The 18,156-nt window shown below is 31.4% G+C and overlaps 1 long non-coding RNA gene across 2 annotated transcripts; it reads left to right on the top strand.

The window, feature by feature from the left end:
• Positions 1 to 2,573: 2,573 nt before the first annotated feature.
• On the top strand, positions 2,574 to 17,232 carry LOC119672806. 2 transcript variants are annotated; one of them, XR_005251953.1, is made up of 3 exons: positions 2,574 to 2,701; positions 9,391 to 9,568; positions 17,083 to 17,232. It is a non-coding gene; the product is annotated as an uncharacterized LOC119672806 (long non-coding RNA). The 2 variants fall into 2 exon arrangements; XR_005251952.1 differs by lacking the exon at positions 17,083 to 17,232 and adding an exon at positions 9,668 to 10,161.
• The last annotated feature ends 924 nt before the right edge of the window (positions 17,233 to 18,156 follow it).

Below are 18,156 nucleotides of genomic sequence, written 5' to 3'. Positions count from 1 at the left end.
CTTCAAAAGGCTTGGACCGTAAAATATTGTTATTGCAAAATTTGCTCCGTAAAAGGCCTCTGCTCCAATACTTATTTTAAAATTGCATTTTCCAGCCCAAAGAAACAAATAATTATTAGGGTTGACAATTCATACTAGAGACCATAAGACGTGAATTTAATCACTTGGAAAATAAAAAACAGACATGTGCTCTATGTAAACAGTAAGAAAGAACAGTTTCCTAAATTTTTAATTATGTACTATATTAAAAGTAGGCATTGATGAAACTTTTATCTCTGACTTGTTGAAAATCAATTGAGACAAGTTTCTTATTTACATTATTTATCATCAGTTTTTGTTTATTTGTCCTTCTTGTTAGGTTCCACACATATGATAAGTCATATAATGGTTGAAATATGTATATGTATGTTATATTTTTTATATTATAATGATAATCACTGTTTCGCAATTATTTATTAAATTTTTAAAGAATTTTATTATCCTAAAAAGTCGGATATCTGATCATATATTCCAAATTAGATTTTATTAAAAGGTACAGTATAACAGTATTACCTGCCAAGCATTTGCATCCAAGGTGGCAAGGAACGACATGTCCAATTCCTATGGAACACAAATTTAGAAAAGGATCATTCAAATATGCTATTTAAAATAACTTTGAGCTAATAACCCACCTTCCTCCGGAAATTACTTGCAAAATCCAGAGTGAATTCAGCAAATGATTGTCCTGCTGGATTTAGAACCTTATTACCAACTTAACTCTTGTTATTCTCACTGTAAATCACGAAAAATCTAATCTTTCCGTCGGAAAAAGTTTACTTTCACACTATATTCCCAAGGCAGAACAAGTATTATATATAAGCCAATGCGGGAAGAAATTTGATTTTGGTTATTTATATTTTTTATTGAATAAATTGTAGAATCGAATTATCTAAATGTGAAAATGAATCCTTCCGGACAGTTAATTTCCGTTTTTGTCCTATTTATTTTACTTTTTATTTTTCACTTGAATTGTCTTTGCACAGATTAAATTTGTTTCTCTTGCACAATGCAATATTTAAGAAAACTTCCGTATATCCTTTGTGTTTTCGACCAAAGTACTCGGCAAACTTACACGCTTGATGTTCCGGTGCGACTACAGCTAAGGCCCAGCCTTTGGCTATGTACTACCTGGGGGTGTACACTTCAGAGCTTCTGTTAGTTACTATCTTTCTTGTGCGTTTGAACACTCCATCCAACCATGTACACCTAAGATTACTCTCCATAGCACAAATACGAAGCAGTATGTACACACCATATGTACATATTGCGTAAATGTGTCGGTATGTGTGTTTTCGTATATGTATGTAAGCTCGCACTGGCAGCATAGATAAACTGGACTACGCCGACAATATCGACAAGCAGGGACAAATGCTACTCAGTCGCTTTTTGCAAAGGCTGACGCCATACGTTTGTTATTCAGTCTTCCGTATACCTACCGTAACCCGAGGAGAATATGCTTTTTGTTGGCAGCATAAACGATTCGGTCACATCTTATCGCATTACAATATATAATATATCTGTACATCATCATAGCGTACTACGTATGAACGAGTATAAATATAAATGTACCTTGATTCAATATTTGCAACTTTAAACGCAACAACAACTGTCGGATACTTATAGCTCTCGGCCACAAATAATGCTCGTATTATTCGTTTATTCGTGTGTACTCGTTATATAAAATACAAATCTGAACGAACGCATCTTTGTATCCATTCCCTCTGCCCTTTTTCATAAGCAAATAGCAGCATCACGCATCCGAGTCTACGAGTCTGATTATGTACTACTGTCGACTACATTGAGTACAAGCAAAGTAAATAATGTGTACATCTTGCGCCACCTACCACCTCCAAACCATACAGCCGTTCGCTGCCCGGATACAAATCGCTTTTGGGGATGCTTACCGTTCTGTTGCTAAAAGTACATATTCGTATGTACTCGAATTAATCATCCTCCCAGTTCTTATTGCAGCATTCCTGTTAAAATATCGCATTTTCACTTTACTGCGTACGCAATTGGAATACACATTTCCGCTTTCTCTCTTATGTAGCAACGCAGCGAGTTCAGAAGTAGCGGAAGTTTCGCTTCTGGGACAGTTTATGTGTTCCGTCACTGTGTGCATTTTGGAAGCTGGCTGCTGCCATGCTGCCATGCTGCCATGCTGCCATGTTGCCAAAAGCAATGAAAAAGCAAAGTATGGGCACATCCTGCTGCAAAGTTGGCTATAAAATTTCTCCGCCTTCTAACGATTCACATGTAAGAGCAGATGCATTCGCTTAATATGCGCTCTCGCAATTGAGCCATTTGAGCCGAACGAAACATACAAATGATTCCAAACCAAATACTAATCTGCCGTCTTTCACTTTTCCATTCTTTGCGTCATTTTGTGGCCTTCCAAAGTAATAATTTTAAATTGGAATAAGTTTTTCTAATCAAAAATATTATTTTCAAGCCAGACACTCGTTTCGAGTCAAAAGAGAAAATTCTATTCGAGATGTTTTATTTGTATATAAATACATGAAACGATGCACAAATTGTCATTTCATAAGTATCTGAAATTGATATAGTCACAGTTCCAAAACAAACTCGCGTAATTATTTTTAAATAAAAGTCGTGACTAATTGCGAGACCGCGGTATTTCAGCTACTGGATATGAAAATAGGTGCGTTCACATCGTGTTCGAAATGTTGGTGAAAACATTAAATAGATTTATTTAGATTCGGTGACGTCAGTTACTATAGACAAGGATTCACTTGCTTAATGAATAAATAAAGGTTCTTTTATTCGACTGTATTCGAGAGCGAACGTAATTGAATAAACGACAGACAACTAAATAAACTAAATAATCATAATATAATTTATTTAATTAAATCAAGTTATATAAATAAAATTGTCTAAAACTGTTAGTCTTGGGAAGCTGAACGTTCATGTGATTTGAAAAGGAACGTCAAACAATAGTGAAACGAAAAGTTATCAAATCAGCAAGGATAATGAATAAAAAATATTAAGTGTGATAAATAACTATGTTGTGTATTGTGATGTTATGACAAAATATGGAAATAAACAATAAACAATCCACATAATCACATCATTAGAAAAATATTCATAAACAAATTATATTTAATAAATTAAATTTATCTTCAGAAGTAACATATACAATTATAATTGTTATCAGTGAATAGTTATTTTAATTTTTTTTAATAATTTATTACCGTCAATTAAATAAGATTCTAAGGATTGCCATTTACGGCTGAGACAAATTTAATAATTCATTATTTATTCCAAATAGAACTACATGAATATTATCCACAGATAACATATAGAGAATTTCAAATCTAGCTCAAGATTATCTAATTGACCTCGCTGATATGTTACATAGACCGCACATGACTTGATAATACTAGACTGGATAAGAAATTAACTTTTTCATATCTAATTTAGGTAATCTATCACGAATTTTTTGCAATCGAGTCGACTGAAAAGTTATACTAAAATTTTGAGTAAATTGTTTAACTACCAGACTTCGAATCGTTCTTTCTACGAAAAACTTTTCTAATGCTAACAGCTTTTTTTTTTACTATATTTTGGGTCTGTAGTGCAGTTTTATTACTATATAATAATAAAATTTATGTTGCTTCAATTTATGTAATCAATTTTAAAAAAATAACATGTATGAAAATATATTTTACATATTTAAAATATTTTACATATATAAATAAATATGAATTACGCAACATTTTTCATATGTAGGTCTATTTCATGACTACTACATGCTTAGGGTTTATGCTTCAGACAATCATCAAAGACCCATTAAATGATCAGGACTCTGGAGTCTCGCTTAATATTTGAAACTTAAATTTTCTCTGTAATTGAAGTTCTTCTTCTTATTTAGCATTACAGTCCGGTGTGAACCTTGGCCTCCCTAAGGGTTACGTAGTGGCAACCTGAAGGGCCAGATCTCGTTATTTGCTAACCTGGAGATAGGATTGGTGTTTCGTAGTTAGAGAATTTTCGCTCAATTATATATGTTTTCAGGTTATACCACCTATACTCGGTCGCCATAGCGTCGTATATGAAAAACAGGATGCGCTATTGGTAGGTGAGGTTGATAGTTGAGAAAGCTAGGCTATATATTCGCATTACTCCTTCATTGGGTCAAACGCATTTGCCCCTTAAATCTCTAAGTGAATTTAAAAGTCGTTAATAATATTATATATGAATATGACGTGGTATGAGAGCAATTTTCATGCATATTTGCCTCTAGGAATTTTAGATTCGAAACTTCATCGTTTATATATTCAAGAAGTAGGAAAGTTATAACAAAATAGTACCTTTTTTCATACAATGTAACATACGGATGTAAAAACTATTTGTATATAAAATGGGTCCAAAAAAAAACTTCTATAAGTGTCACGAATTCTATACGTAATATAATTTTTATATATTTTGAGAAACTTTGTCAAAAACTTGTAGAGTCGCTTTACTATATATGATTTAAGTCTAAGTGTAATTATAATTACCTTTTTAGCTATATTCAACATTTAGTATAATTAAATAAAATGGGTTACATTATTCTTACGATTATTTGAGTTTTGAGGACGGCTCTTCAATCATTGACAACACTATACAAAAAACAGATTTCAGATTTTTAAGGCACCAAAAAAGCGTAGAGAATTGATTCATTTTAGTTTAATAATATATATTATTTATTCTAGAATTGTTTATTCTAGTCAAGTTTAATTCATTCTGTAATATTCTACAATTTGTAGTAAATGTGTTAAGGAATATATTAATTTATAATTATGCAGAATAGATTTAAGACTCTAAAAAAAAAGATTGTTTCTGATTTCTTTATGTCCTGTTCAACTGATTTCACTGTTTTAGTACATTAAAGTGAACATTAAAGACGACTTAAGTAAGGTTTATAATCATTGTATTTAAAAATATTATGTTTTACTTTTTATTACTTAAAAAATATTACAATATTCACCTCGCTATAAATTGCTAAATACACGACCTCTTCATGTAAAGGTTGTTTGCAGCCCAAAATACTATAGCTATATGTTAGTATAGGTATATGCGTATAATATTCAATTTCTGACTCTTAATGACTCTTTCAGTAACGTCTAGAAAACAATAATTAACTGGGTTAAATTAAAGTTTGGTTAGTTCACCCACAATTTTTGGAACATTAAATTCAGTCGTTGACTTTTCTAATCTATGTATTTATAGCAAAAAAATTATTTCATAGATCTACCAAACTATCTTTTTATCAGGTCTGATATGTATTGTATTTTGATATCATTTTAAAATCATTGTAAAATTGAAACCAGCTAGATTTTTGGGACTAATACTACTATTTTATTAATAATAAGCTGTCAATGATATCAGATGTCGCAAAAATAGTTAAAATAACAATTAATTACTAAATTGCAATAAATTCAACAATTATGCAATGTTCCGGTAAAATTCTTAAAAATATTCACAATTCACTTTTAGATTAGGAAACTGTGATCAATTTTTATTAATTAAACATAAAGTAGTTTAAAGTACTTAATAATTTAGTGATAAATTTCAAAAGTAATATATCTGCATTATATTTAAGCTGAGCTAGAAGAATTCTAAGTTTATCTGTTTTATTGGTCGAGTATTGACTATTATTCATCCTTAGTAGTCTTCGGAAATATTCGTTGGCTTTATTTGTATGTATATAATTATTTGATCATCAGTACTCGCCTTTTTCAAACTTTGACCCAATTTAAAGGATCAAATTAGACGCAATATCTTTGAATGTTTTAATCAAACGAGCCAAAGCTGCACGGAACTTTCGTTGTTTAAGTTTGGAATAAAAGAAATTGGATAATTGAATTGGATATTCCTAAAAAGTGATATTAATAGTTTTATTTTCCTTATTAGTGACTTAAAAAATTATATTTAGTAATTGTTGGCTTACAAAGCTACAATTCTAATAATTTAAAATCATTAAATTTAATTTTAACGGCAATATGACAGAAATGACTATTTTTACTTTAACAGAAACTGTGGTGTTTAATAGAGAAGTTTCGAACAGTAGTGAGCTACAATAACAAAAATTATTTTTATATTATTTTAATTAATTGAATTTTTGGCTGACCATACAGCTGTTTCGAGTATTGCTAAATACCCATCATCAGTAGTCTTGGAAATATTTCTTGTATTTTATTATTCGTAAATAATTTTTTTTAAGACTGCAAGTACCAAGAATCGAACTCGGGTCCTACCAAATGTGAAGCTCAGAATCAGCGTTCCTTAACTAACTGGCCTAAAGCCGTATTTGACTCTTTATATTCGCACATTTTTCTGGAGTTTTGTTAATTTACTGTGGAAGTATTATTAACAAATAGACTTGCTGAGTTTATATTATAACGAAATCATCAGCTGTTGTGCTCAAGTACACTGACTCAAGTAGCCTCAACATAATAATAATTTAAATGTCAACCTATTCTCATTTTGATTTAAAAAGATATATTTAATTTTAAATAACATAAAGATGATAATAGGATTGTCCATAATAGGATTGTAAATTTGGAATTTATAATAAAAAATATCATTTATCAATAATATAGAATTAAAAACATGGCTATATGGTCAGCCAAAAACTCAAATAAATATTATAAATAAAAATAATTTTTGTTGTTGTAGTTCACTACTTTTCGAAAAACCTCTGTATTAAAAAAAAATTTTATCTTTAAAATAAATTAATTTATAAATTTATAAATAAATAAAATTAATTTTTTGGAAACAAATTGAATTATTATTGTTTAACTACTTCTTTGTTTTTTAGGAATTACAATGTAAAAATTAAATGTAAATGAATGTAAATGAATTAAAGTTCCGGTTTCCATACATCATTTCTTAAGAGTTCTGAACACTTTGTTAATTGTTAATTATTTTGTCACTTGTGTTGAACATTTTAATACATTAAAAAAATTTATTTTATTGTTTGAAATAACATATGAAATAAATAATATCAAGTAATGGTTTATTTACTTTGTATTTTATCATTCAACCTCTCTATAACGAAGTTTTTTGTAGTCACCAACGACTTCGTTATAGAGAGGTTTGACTGTATATAATTTTAATAAAGCGATTAGACTATAAACACGGGTGATATTTCTTGGCCAATAAGGTAAATCACGTGGCTGGCTTATCATGTATACATAGATTCTCAAAATCTATATTTCTACTTAGAATCTTTCTCTGATTTTATTTATATTTGTGAAAAGTCTTATAAAAGATTATGTACATAAATTGATTAGATTCGACCATCTATGAACAAAAGTCTGTAACAATATTACTAATTATTGTTTATACAATAATATACAAAATAAAATTTTGCAGTATAGATCTTATAAAAAAAAACTCTATAAATGATAATGGATGTTTTTTTTATTATTTTTTTAGACTCAACTAAATATTTAATTCTTATATAATGCAATTTTTTTGGCAAAATTGACATTTTAGATTTCTAAACTGAATAGTTAATCGTTTTAATTTACAACATATTTTTTTTTTAGTTTCTAAATAATTATACTACTATGTTGAGGATAGTCGACTCAGTGCACTTGAGCACTTTTACTCTTCATAATCCATTTCTACGCCTTGACTGGATTATTGTTTACCACTTCATCAGACTAAGCCATAACTGAACTCAGATCTGTATACCTTCCCGAGGAGCCTGTAACCATAGGTTTTGGTTTTACTAGCTATTGGTGTAGTTACCCGTCTGGAACAGACTTACTTTCTGGCAAGTTATATATTATTTGATTATTATTGAATCACTGTAATTATATAAAGAGTCATTCATCACGTACTCCTTATTTGATAGCACTATTTTAATAACAAATATATAGTTATGCCAAACAGAACTGGCAAGCTTAACCTTAAGCTAAATACATGATGTCTCAGATAACTACTTACGGTCATTTCACAATATGGATCGTTTAACAACCAATTAATGTGATAAAATTGTGAAAAATTAATACGAAAATGGTAACTCTGGTACATATCCGTTACGCATGTATTTCGTGCATTTAAGTGCACTATACACAAAACTGTGAAGAAATTCGAAAAAATTGTATCTGTAACATATATGCTGAGGACTAGACATCATCGAAATGCACGCTCGACTAAAAATATTGTTGTTTTTAATGAAAGTATTGAAGAATACCCAAGGACAATAACTTCATAGCATTTGGACTCTCTAACGGCATATATTTATTGTTGGATTCCAATTTGCATTTTCATTATAAAACACAACTTGCACAAGAACTGAAGCCTAACGAATGCAATGTCGTTCACTACAACAATATGATTAGAATTTTTTTGGCGGGAAATTCAAAATATGGATGTGTCATAAGCCATACAACACGTCCCGGTTCGATTTACTGATAAGAATTAGGTGCCAAGATCATGCGCTGTGTCTTGCGAGAGTTTTTAAATTGTAAGGAAAACAACTGGAGTTTTTTTAAAATTATTTAAACACCTTACAATTTTTTTAATTTTTGCTATGAATTTAAAATCACTGTGTAATATTGTTTATGTATGTGAGATATATATGAAGAAAGAAAGAAATGAAATTTTTGATTTTAAATGATACTCAGATCCAATTTCTAAAAGCCGATGGGCGAAACTTGGATTTCATTTCGATTAGGTTTCCAATCATTTAATGGCTGAAATTACCGAAAGCGATGTTTGATTAATGTTTGCCTATGAAAACTACTTGAATTATGCACAAATATTTAATGCAATTATACTCTTAATATTGTTATTAATTTATATATGTGTGTAATTGTATCCATATGCGAGTGTTTGTAACAATATTTCAAAATACTTGAGCAATTGGGAGTATTTGATCTGTTTAATGATCCCAGAATATTTTGGGTAGCAAAGTAGCCACCTTCAATGATGCAATGCATCCAAAGTAAATGATTATTGTGCATGCTGCAGGCAACGTTTACCCGTTTACCCGTTTAATCACAGTCATTTCCATCATTAGACATATTTAATCTTGAGAAATTGAAAATAGATTAGTATTTAATGGGTTTTCTATTTCGAAACTAAATAACAACTATACTTACTTTATGCATTGTATAAATCTGTATATATATATATGTATATATGTATATATGTATATATGTCTGTCGGACAGTAATAGTGCCTGCGAGTAATAAATTACCCTGGGAGCACGTGCGTTTTCTATAACAGTCGAAACATTGTGTGTGTAATTATACACGATGCGATGTAAATATTGAATGTTACTAATTCATTTTTAATAATTTCTTGTCTTTTGTTTTGCTTTATTCTTTTTAGCTTAAGACAATGCAGCCCTTGACTTCTGCTTGACTGTCTTCTGCCTAATTATTGAGAATGAAGCTACTCAGTACTCGGCCGTATTGAAGATTAAAGATGACTGACATCACATAGCGAAGCCCTCGTCATTCGTGCAGCATAAGGAGTGAGAAGATTTTAGTCGATCAAGTGCACAAAGGTAAGAATGAGGGAATTCGGGGGTGAACCCAAAATCGAATAATTCATATGTTCATTTCTGTGCTTTTGATTTTGTTTCGTTTACGTCTCTCCTTCGTAGGCTGAACTGGAGCTCATTAATATTTCTAGATGACCAAAAATGTTTTATTCGTTACTGATTTGTATGTGCAGATGCAGCCTTATACTTAAGTATACCTGTTAGAGCACATCACAAAAAAGAGCAAACAATGCGTTAATGTTAGAAGCACATGCTCTTGCAGTATCGCAGTATCGCAGTGTAGCGCCCAGTCCTGGTGTGTCAGTTCGGACGCATAAATGACGCGCTTTCAGAAATTCCACGAAAGCTTCGCATAATTACTGTTTGCATTAAGAGAGAGGGAAGTCCCGTAATAAGGTGTATAATTATGATGGTGACTCGGTAGTAACGTAAGCAAAATGTGGAGGAGAGCCGCTGTTTGGTTGTGCAGTGATTCTCGATATGTCACTGACATGCGAACAGAGAGAGATTTGTAACAATTTAAGTTGTCAGTTTGTGGAATATACAATAAGTTTACTTTTATATGAAAATAATGTGAAATAAAAATGAAAATAATGTTCGCAATATAAATTGCGAAAATAAGCAAATAAGTAAATAAGCAAATAAGCACATAAGTAAAGAGACATCAAATTTTTAACTTAACTTACTTAGCACTGCTAAAGTTCTGCGTAGATAGAGTCAGATTTATAGTCAGACGGAGGTGGTTCACTAGCTGTTGCCACAAATCTCTGACGCATTTGTAAAACTCTAGAGCTGATGCTCTGATGCATTTTTGATCGCGGGTCTGATCTCAAAAAGGAGGAGTAGCGCACATAGCGTAAGGTCCAACCAATGCCCACGAGCAAAAAGTGGGAGTTACAATAATTGTTTAATTATAGGATTTTGCTTGCTTGACTTTATTTTTTGTGTTCGCTAAGCATTTTCTTCATATTTTACGTTTTCGGAGGACGCATTAATGATGTGCAGTTTCGAGCCAGAAAGCTTTTGTGCGAAATAAAAAGCGAAAACAAAACATTTAAACGTTCTTACATAGCACTTGTATGTATGTATATCTGCCAAACGTAGTGCTCTTTCGTATGTAAACAAGAACACAACAAACGTCAAATATAAAAAGCATTAATAAATAAACAAAAGTATAGAACAGAAAAGCAGAATAGGTGGCACCGTCGTAGTTGTGACTAAGGCAGCCGCTAATGCAGCCAGTCAGCAGCAGCCAAGTATGCTAAAAAGTGTAGTTGCCTCCTTACTTCTTGTATTTTCTGTAAAATGAGCACATGCTGCTGTTGATGCTGCCGCTGTTGCTGCTGCTGCTGCTGTGGATGCTGTGGATGCTGTGACTGCTGTGATTGCTGTGAGTGCTGTGAGTGCTGATGCAAGTGCAAGTGCTCTGCTCGTGCCTCGATGCAGCCCTAGAAAGACAAGAGATGCCGCAGCATATTAGTAAGAAACATTCTTGAAATATTTGTGCAAGGATCCGCACTGATAATCGAGTTTTTTAAATTATGAGCGATACCACGAAGCGTGCACTAGATGCCTCCTTCCACGTTCGCTTCGGGGCAATCGTGTTTGATCTCGCGACTTTGTTATATCGATAGAATTCTGCGCGCAACTATACCTCATCTCTGCAGAGATATAATATGCATTTGCATTTGCATTTGCATTTGTTCTTTTTCATTTAGAGATTTTGTTTAATCAAATTTCAAATGCACAAGTTCAGATACAAATACAGCAATAAGAATATGTAATATCAGATTTACAAAAGCTGGAACAATTTTGTGGTAAGCAACTACACAGGCGATGAATGCGGTAAAAGCTGTCATAGGTCAGTTACCCATAAAAAGTTTTGCTGGCGTTGGTTTTGAATACTTAAACTTGACAAAGTACTTAAACATTTCCTTAGCACTTCACTACTCTACAAAATTAGTTACGCTTTGCGTCGCTTTATCTCCACTTATTGACAATCATTTTAGAGCAGCCTCGTTCTCAATCTTCTTGCACGCATTAAATCCTGCAATGCAGACGGCAGTTTAGGCTGACGTGACGTGCATAATGAACTTGATAAAGATCTGAAGGGTCAGAGCAAGCATAATGTTCTGCACTCCAGTTTGACGAATGCAAATTTCGAAGATTACGTGGTGATTACGGGTATTTTGAATATTTTAAGAAATTATTACAAAATGTGAATATATATAAAAAATTCGAACAAATTGATTTAATTGCACGGTACAACGCAAATTACAGAAAACAGCATAAAAAGGCAATTGAACATAAGTTGAGTTATATATTGCTTTGTATTCTCATGAGATTGTAACGAAAATGTTAGAAACTAAAATTAGTACATATGTATAAATAAGTATATATATACATATATGTACAATATTATTGTGGGAGTTTTGTTCTATTCTTTCTATGTATATTTTTGTGATAATTTATGTTAATATAGCGATGACTTCATTAAATCCATACGTAACCATATATAGTTGGAATAATGTTCATAATGTACCGCACATTATGTTTAGCTGGATCGGATCGGGCTTATTCGATCCAACTAGCGTAGAAGGGACAGGATACTTTGTATTAATTATGTGATTTATTACAATATTGAATGTGTAGTAATGTAAAATAATCTACATAATAAACACGATTAGTTTTCATTTTACCACCTGAAGAAATTAGAAATTTGAATAAAACAAGTTTACATACCGGTAAACCATGCTATAAGACTAACAGTTGTGGAGAGCATGATAAAAGTGCCTCCCATTTTCTTTGTTTCTGTCCAGCATATGTGCTGCGCCGCTTTATCACTTTAGGGGCTTTGTTTTGAGAGGATCTTGGCAAACTGCAAGACCTTCTCCTGAATAGCATGATTAGCTTTGCCAAAGGTTTTAAGTGTTTCTATCCTTTGAGCTTGTGATTTTACGGTAATACAATGAACCTATAGGCCTAAGTAAATCCCTTGGGATCTCCAGTATAACCTACCGGTTTCAAAATCGGATTAGAAGCCAAGATCAAAAAAATTAGTGTTTTGATGGATGTCAGATATTTCATTAAACAAATTTGTGAACAAGGAAAGTATCATTATGTACGCAGTTATTGGAATGACCTCGAAAGAATGTTAGTCTTAACTATTCCTCTGATTCCTCTGATAAACTGAAAAACGTTTTCTACTTTTTACTATACACATATGTGCTTGAAAGTGCATTATCAGAAAATTATTTTTTGTTTGTATCTTTTTTTTTTTGGATTCGGTGTTAATAAAAAATTACTTTGTTGGAAGGATTGCTTCATGTGAAATATATATTCCTTGTATCTCCTATGGAATACTATCCACCAAAAGACTAAAAGAGGTATTTTAGACTTGAAGTAAGATTATTGGTGTGAAACTTTATTATTTGTTCTGTTTTTTTTCATTTTTAACTTCATCATTTAGTGAAAGGACTTCCAATTTGTAGTTAATTTTGGGATTAGTTACATGCGAAGGATGGTTGATCATATGGCGTAGAGAAATGTGATTGAAATGTGTGTAGATTTTTGATGTTAAAGTTTAATGTTGTTCTCCAAAGCTTGATAACGGATCTATGTTGGCTTTAAAAATTTAAATAAGTTAGCTTATTTTCAAAGAGCTGGGATAATACTTGATTTTTCAACAAGGAAAACATTTCACAAAATTGAAAATAAGAGAATATCTTTTAAAGAATATTTTGAAAAATATAAGTTTGTACAATATTCTTCTATGAAAACCGATAAGCCAGATGATGTTCTGCACATAACAGTACGTATGTCATAATTTCAATAACTATAATGTGACTTCAGTATCTTGAACAATATGAAAAGGAGAGTTCAAACTGCAGGACTAATAGAATCGAAAAATATGTCTAGTTAAAAAAATGATAAGAAATTTAAGGTGATGTATTAAAAGCAAAAAAAAAATTTTTTTAATATAATATATGTATTTCTTGCATAATTTGAAAGTCACTATTCAAAAGGACTAATATTTGCACATTTCTTATAAAAAAACTTGTAAAATTTAGCTGTTTAGGATTTTTTATTTTTTATCACTTAAACGCAGTTCATTTTTAAAACGCGGATTTGATTTGATTGATTATAAATTAAATGATTAAATTGATTCATTGAACATATGGCAACAAATCAAGTATTTTACAAGAATTGCAAGAAGTTACAGCTTTACCAATGCAAATTAATGCTCTCTCGTATAATGGAAGTCGAAGTTTGTCTAGATCAAGACGTCATCCGAATATGCGGAAAAGTCTGATGGTGCAATTATAAAAGATGCCAATATTTTTACCAAAATTGTTGGTATACACAGTAGTAGTAATTTCAGTTATAGAGCTCAATAAAAACCAGCAACAGCAAGTTGAATATTACAATTATACCGCCATTATAATATAGTTGTAATAGTTAGATATTAACTATTATATCATCCTTCATTAGCCTTTGTAATATAAAAATTCAAATTTTATTTTTAATAATTATAATTGACTTAGTTTAATATGACAATTTTCCGTCGATAGACGTTAGATAACAGAAAATTCGAAACTAAGTCCCAGATGCAATCTCATATCTAAAAACTATACATTAGATTAAAATAATTTAATATAAAAACTAGCTTTAACTTAGAAAGAAAACATCAACTTCAAACTGTTCTAAGACAATTTTTTAATTTGTCTATATCTTCATTAGAGTATTTTTGTGATATAACAACATGTCTTGCATTGGTCATTACTTATTCAACCTTTTCGAAAAATCGTTTTCATCACTCTACACAATATCCCGTCAGCGATCAGGTTACATCTGATCTAGGATATCATTTTTGATTATTGCTATTAAACGTAATTTGATCAGGCATTGTCACAAAGCCATAATCAAGCTGTTACAGCATTAAAAAATAGATTGACATTTTACCAATGACTTTTTTTTTGGTCACAAAACATTCTTTTGGAGGGTACATCAACACTACCAGCTAAAATGGTTTTCGGCATAATAACTTGTTATTACGCGAACGTTTTAAATTAAAAATTAGTGCTGCCAAAAACCACAAAACTGAATTATTTGCAAATTTACGTAAATGCATATGCGAGCTTAAACCGCCGATAACTTCGAATAACGCTAACTTAGCAGTATCTACAGAAACATGGCTTGCAACCACACCAGTATTCGCAAGAAATGACAATGTTTATAGACCCCCACCATAGAGTGATCGTTATGCGGTCGCAAAAGTAACACCAGTATCAATCGGTAAACAGCAAATTTAGTGGTCACCAAACACAATCAAATTGATAAAATAGTAATAAGAATAGTAACAACACCATTCTCAAGACTAATAGCAGGAACTCCATTAACAGCGCCTGAAAGAGTATGGCAGGATCCAGACGGTTGTTAGATTCACTGGCGTAAGAGTCAGAATTGCTTCAGAATATACGCCATGGAAAAACTTGATGATAAATTGGCAGCACTGTTGAAGAACAATAAGAAAAATTTTAGCACCTTAGTTTAATATAAATTTTTCTTATGTACATTACTTTAAAGAATTCTTATTATAAGAAATTATTATACAATATTCATATAGGGCAATATAATATAATATATATTTAAATGAAAAAATATTTCCATTTACAGAGCAAAATTGATTCTAAATGACAAATATTGACTAGTCCTTAGGCAGAAATTTATTTCGGGAGTATATGAATGTTATATGCATAAATATAGTTCTTCATTTCATTTCTTACTGTTAGACCCTCATGTCACTTCCCCGGCTACGACACTGTGTTTTGATACGTGAGAATCCTTAATAAAATGTTTAATAGAACCCTGCGTTATTGTAAGCAAATAAAAATAATTAACAGATGGCGCTTGAAATGAACCCAAATTATTCTTTATTCATACTAAAATAAATTTAAGCAGTTAAATAAATACCCAAACCTTTCCTAGAGATTCAAAGCTGACAGGTTTATTTCTGTGTCCGTTTATTTGCTTTCAATGGCGAATTGTTGCTCTTTTATTGCCAGCGCCTCTACACAACGTGCTCTGTTTGCTTGACGAACAATGCGCGGATTACGCACTTGGCTGCATATATTGTGTGGACTACTACTCTCGTCATGGGAATTCGAGCTAATTTGGAGTGGAGCGATGAAATATAATTTGAAACATTTGCCTCATATTGCAGCAATATTTGTGCGGTAAACTTAAATACGGCTAATCTTGTTACTCATTCAATGTACATCCTTGTGCAATTGTGCAGAATTGCATCAATTTGAATGAACCTGTTCGAATTGTTATTTAATGCGGTATAATAAAAAGATTGTCTATTAATATAACCTAGAAGTGGAAATCGATGCTGTATGTGATTTGTTTCCGTGTTTGTTTCTTCTAGGATGAGAGATTAAGTACCCATTCGGCTCACGGATTATGTTTTGCAACATTTTTAGCGGATACTTCAACATTTTTTAAATGAATGTAATATTTATATAGAAGATGAAAAACTGCATTTTTGGAAATAAATTAAAAGCGGATTAAACTGTTTTGAAATTGCACCCTTGAAAGAGCCATACAACTCTTTGTTAAACTATCATTAGTTGTTCTCTCCTTTTTATGTAGTTGTCCAGCTCTTCACTCAATGATATCACAGTGGCATGTTACATTTCAATTAACTTATTCAATTGTAAAGTAGGTACAATAATTTTCATCACTTCACAGTTTTGTTTACCTTAACGTCAATCAAAACTTTTAGAACAACCACCAAGCGACCACCGTATATATGCTTATCGTATCATCCCCTCTTCATCGAAACATCTTTACAAATTGGATCTTCAGTTCATACAAAATCAGTTCTACGTTATGTACATATGCCCACAGCGCATAAATCCTGTCCTTGTTACTTATAAATATTGACGACTTCGAAACTAATTTTAAGTTAAAATCTATTTGTCTATTTATTTATAGCTAAAAATATGATTTTGTGTTTTTCTGGAGCCCAAGAAAGTTGGTTTAAAAAGTGAAACTATTTGTTAATTTGAACTTAATTGTATATATACAATTATATATATATACAATTATGAATATATGTATATGAACATAATCCTTTAAAATAAAACACAGTTAATCTTATTGGAGCTCAATGATATTTTTAGAAGAGACTAATTATTGTCGTTCACGAAATGTGGCGTTGAGGTTAACACCAATAATTTAACTAATGTAATATAACTAATGTAAAAGCAATCCTAATATATTAATTTTAGATTTTATCAGAACACATCGATAGTGAAAAATTTGTTATGATTTATAAATATATTTTCCGAACAGTTTTCTTTAACCTTTAGCTAAAGTCTAGTTTGTTATTCCTTCAGATTTATCAGAAATCAATTCAAATTTTGGAATATTTATACTTTATATGTATTTATTCCAAAATCCTAAATGAAAAACATTTCCATAACTCACATAAGATTTTTTCTTCATTTCAGAATATAGAACTCCTCAGGCAAATACTTTGATTGAATTTCAATATAAAAATTTGAATTTCCTCGACGAGATCAAAGGACTTGTGTTTCTTCCTCGTAAATAATTTGAAAAAAAAGTTTCATGGAATTCCCCACAAAATATACTTAGCGAAATAAAAGAGAGAAACAATTAAGAAATAAAAACATTGTTTTAGTTTTACAAAAAAGTGAGTTACGTTTTTTCAACTGCTCATATGCGGTTGCATACGATTTACAGATACTTTGGCTTGAACGAGTGTTTGACAAGGTACAATTAATCTTCGGGAACAGCTAATTTAAGAGTAATTGGGGGTGTAATAGCGCAATTAAACGGTTCGTGGGCAGGTTGAATCGGTTTAAAATTTACAATTCGAGTGCAACCCTTTTGTTAAATAATCACTGACAGTGGCGTTGCAGGATGTTTCCAAAAAGGGAGTCATTTGTATATACCGATTTTACAAAAAATTCGAGACGACTTCAACCCTCGAATCTGCAACTTGTCCGAGACCCTGAGCTCAAGCTAATGGAATCGAATAATAATTACAATAAAACATGTTGATACACTTGACAATGAACATAAAGTTCGGGGTGTTAACAGTTCAGCTAACAAGTGAAGTGCTCAGGTTGTAACGAGTGACCGTAAGTTGGCAATATTGGCAGAGAACACTCTACGCAACAGCCTTATGTGAAACACCTAATTGCACTGCATTCAGTCTTTTGCGGCTTTCCATTGTGCAGTGAACAGTTAAAATGGAGATTCCGAATAAAATAATATTTTTAAAATTTCAGAATGCTTACATAAGGATGCAGGATAACGATACAGAGCTCAGTGTATCCACGGATGCCGTGAATCTTGACAGATGGTTGGTTTAAATTTGCGTTTTTGATCTGACAATTTATTTGCTTTTCGTTGTAATTTTCAAAGTGTTTTATAATCTTTCGATAAAAAGGGTAATTTAAATTGCAACAGTATAAGGGCGAACCAGTGTCAAGGTATTGTAAAATTTTACAATCCAAAATTGATATTTAATGTTCAGGACAAAACGTTTGTCAAAATAT

Source organism: Teleopsis dalmanni, chromosome 1 (assembly GCF_002237135.1).
Source record: "Teleopsis dalmanni isolate 2A chromosome 1, ASM223713v2, whole genome shotgun sequence".
Taxonomy (NCBI): Eukaryota; Metazoa; Arthropoda; class Insecta; order Diptera; family Diopsidae; genus Teleopsis; species Teleopsis dalmanni.
This window is presented reverse-complemented; position numbering and strand designations above follow the sequence as displayed.